This window comes from Theobroma umbraticum, unplaced genomic scaffold, assembly GCF_002168275.2.
Source record: "Theobroma umbraticum cultivar Fairchild unplaced genomic scaffold, ASM216827v3 scaffold_239.1, whole genome shotgun sequence".
NCBI lineage: Eukaryota > Viridiplantae > Streptophyta > Magnoliopsida > Malvales > Malvaceae > Theobroma > Theobroma umbraticum.
In genome coordinates this window covers 2,422,042-2,426,026 of record NW_018397273.1, presented here as the reverse complement: position 1 = coordinate 2,426,026, position 3,985 = coordinate 2,422,042, and positions in this window count along the sequence as shown.

Below are 3,985 nucleotides of genomic sequence, written 5' to 3'. Positions count from 1 at the left end.
CTTGGCTCGATGTCTACTTTCTAACATATCCATATTAGTCCTGCAACTTCGATATTGACCTATCAAGATTACCTTGGCCAAGGACTTTTAATCAATATAAGCTAGGAACAAATGAAATATGTCCCCTTCACATCACTTGGGGTGATGAATCCTCTCTAGACTACTCATTCATCTTTGTATGCTTTATGCCATGCCCAAAAGCACCATATTTAAGCATCTGGTCATCTCCAGACCCATAAAGGTGAAATCAAAGCATGACAATTCACATACAAGATAACTTAGTATCACAAGTCTAAAGGTTACTTACACTATTGACACATGAAAGTATTTTCATAAATACTTAAGTGAAATACCAAATGGAACTCTCATAGTGGGTCATGTTTAGTGAACTTGTTCCATAACAAGCACCCATATACTATCCCCAAGTATCTCACATACTTCAACCAATGAGATAAATTGCTTACTTCTAAAATAAGGAGGCTTAGCATGTACTAGCCTTTAAGCATTGTCAAGATTCAATGCCCTTATTCTTGACAATACAATAACTAGGAACATATTTAGGAACAAGGCTTTGATGCATAAGAATCTCATAATTATAACCTTTATAATTTTTTTGCAAGGCCATTATGTTCCAAGGACTTTATCTACATAAGTCTCTGATAACTCTTTATAAATAAACTCATGGATAAAGAAATACCTCATACATTATATAAAATATCCATAATATATTTAACATGAAAAATGACTAATTAATGTAGTATTTTACAAGCACAAAATTGATTGGCTTGCAAGGCTTACACTAACAATCTCCCATTAGCACTAAAGCCAATCGCCTATGTATCTAATACCAAAGCCCTTCAAGTGGCGATCTTGTTTTTGCTGGGACAGAACTTTAGTGAGAGGGTTAGCTAAGTTGTCCTCCATGGGTACTCTCTCTATATTAATATCGCCTCTTTCAATGATCTCTCTGATCAGGTGATACGCCGTAATACATGTTTGGATCGTTGATGAGACGTTGGTTCTTTTGCTTGCGCAATGGCTTCAGTGTTGTCACAGTACAAAGGTACAAAATCAACAATGATAGGAACCACACCAAGTTTAGTTACGAACTTCTTGATCTAAACTCCTTCCTTCAATGCCTCAGACACGGATATGTATTCAGCCTCAGTTTTAGAATCAGCAGTCATTGCTTGCTTGGAACTTTTCCAGCTAATAGCACCGTCAATCAAGGTAAATATAAACCCACTTTGCAATTTACTATCATCTTTATCAGATTGGAATACAGCATCTCCATATCCTTTAACTTGGAGCTCAACCTCTCCATAGACCAAGAAAACATCCTTAGTTCTTCATAAGTACTTAAGGATATTTTTCACCGCAATCCAGTGCTTCTTACCTAGATTTGATTGGTATTTGCTCATGACACTTAAAGCATAAGCCACATCTGGTCTAGGACATAACATGGCATACATGATGGATCCTGTAGCCGATGTATACAGTATCCTATCCATCCTCATCTTCTCATCTTGTGTCTTTAGACGCATATCCTTTGAGAGATGAATGCCATGTGACACCAGTAAGTGTCCCTTTTTGGACACGGTCATGCTAAACCTCTTTAGCACTTTATCTATATAAGTGGATTGGGACACTTCTAGTAGTCTCTTTGATCTATCTCTATAGGTCCTTATTCCTAGAATATAAGCCATTTCTTCCAAATCCTTCATGGAGAATTGTTTGAATAGCCAGATTTTGATAGTCTGCAGCATTGGTATATCATTTCTTGTTAGTAGTATATCATCAACATAAAGTACTAAAAATACAACTGCTTGTCTATTTACCTTCTTATAAACACATGGATCATTAGGATTCTTGACGAATCATATTCTTTAATAGTTTCATCAAATCTGATGTTCCAGCTCCTAGATGCTTGCTTTAGCTTATAAATGGACTTTTGGAGTTTGCATACTTTATGCTAATTCTCTTTAGATGTAAAACCTTTAGGTTGTGTCATATACACTTCTTTTTACAAATTCCCATTAAGGAATGATGTCTTTACATCCATCTGCCATATCTCATAATCATAATATGTAGCAATAGCAAGGAAAATCCTAATGGATTTAATCATGGCTACAGGTGAGAAGGTTTTCTCATAATCAATTCCTTCAACTTGGTTATGACTTTTAGCAACCAACCTAGGCTTGTACTTTTGTACATTACCATCCATGTCAGTTTTTCTCTTAAAGACTCATTTGCATCCTATAGGTTTCACCATTTCAAGTGCATCAACCAAAGTCCACACTTGGTTGACATGCATGGAATCCATCTCCGATTTCATGGCCTCTAGCCACTTATTAGAATCAATATTAGATATTGCTTCCTCATAAGTAGTAGGCTCTATGTCAATTGGTAGAGCATTTTTTTTCATCATGGATCTATATCTCTTTGGAAGTTGTCTCTGTCTCGTAGATATACAGAGCATTTATGTTTTTTGAGCACCGGTTTGAGCATCCAATTCTTTAATTGTTAACTCAGGTTCCAAAGGGATGTCAGTTTGTGGTTCTAAACCTGTTCAAGAATTATTTTACTCCCACTAGTCCCTTCAAGTAAAAACTCTTTCTCTAAGAAAGTGGCATGTTTCGAGACAAACACCTTTTGCTCGGTGGGATAGTAAAAATAATATCCTATAGTTTATTTAGCATACCCTACAAACTTGCATTTGTCTAATCTAGCTCTAAGCTTATCTGGCAATGCACGTTCCACATAAGCTGTACATCCCCAAATATTTGTGTAAGACAAGTTTGGCTTTTTGCCATACCACATCTCATATAGTGTCTTATTAATCGATTTGTTTAGAACCTTGCTAAGAAGGTAAGCAGTAGTCTTTAGGGCATATCCCCAAAAGGATATTGGAAGGTTCGCCTTACTCATCATGGAATGAACCATGTCCAACAAGGTTCGGTTTCTCCTCTCAGACACTCTATTGTTTTGTGGAGTTCCAGGTGGAGTCCATTGTGATAGAATTCCATGTTTCGTTAGATAATCCAAAAACTCCTGACTAAGATATTCTCCTCCTCAATCCAATCTAAGGGTGAGAATACTCTTCCCAAATTGTTTCTCAACTTCAGCCTTAAACTCTTAGAACTTTTCAAAAGCTTTAGCCTTGTACTTCATTAGGTGCACAAAACCAAATCTAGAATGGTCATCTGTAAATGTAATGAAATACGAATAACCTCCTTTGGCTAGTGTGTTTAAGGGTCCACATACATTCGAATGTATTAACCCTAGGAGCACACCTGCTCTTTCAGCCTTTCCAGTGAAAGGAGTTTTAGTCATTTTACCAAGGAGACAACACTCACAAGTTCCATATGATTCATAATTAAATAGATCTAGATAACCTTGTTTATATAACTTGGGCTATCCTTATCGCATTGATATGACCAAGTCTACAATGTGAGATGTAGGTTTGATTTGGATTATCTTTTCTAGTTCTCTTTACATTTATATTGAGCATTGGGCTATCCAGATCCATAACATAAAGTCCTCCATGACATGTTGCGGATCCATAAAATATATCATTTAGAACGACAGTGTAACAATTGCCCTTCATACTAAATTCAAAATCATCATTCTTAGCTAAGTATGAAACTGAAATGATGTTTCTAGTTAATGTTGGTACACAATAGCACTCTTTTAGCTTCAGCACTAAGCCGATGGTAAAATAAGATCATAAGTCCTAACGGTAACTACTGTAATTTTTGCACCATTGCCCACTCTTAGGACTACCTCATTTTTACCAAGCCTTCTACTATCCTTTAAAGCTTTTATGTCAGTACATAAATGCGATCCACATCCTGAATCTATTATCCAAGATTTAGGATTGGCAGTAGAAAAATTAAGCTCAATCATATTTAAAGTTATCTCTTTACTTGTCAAAATTGCACCCTTCCATTTATTGAGAACTTTTCTCAAAGTAATATACTAGTCC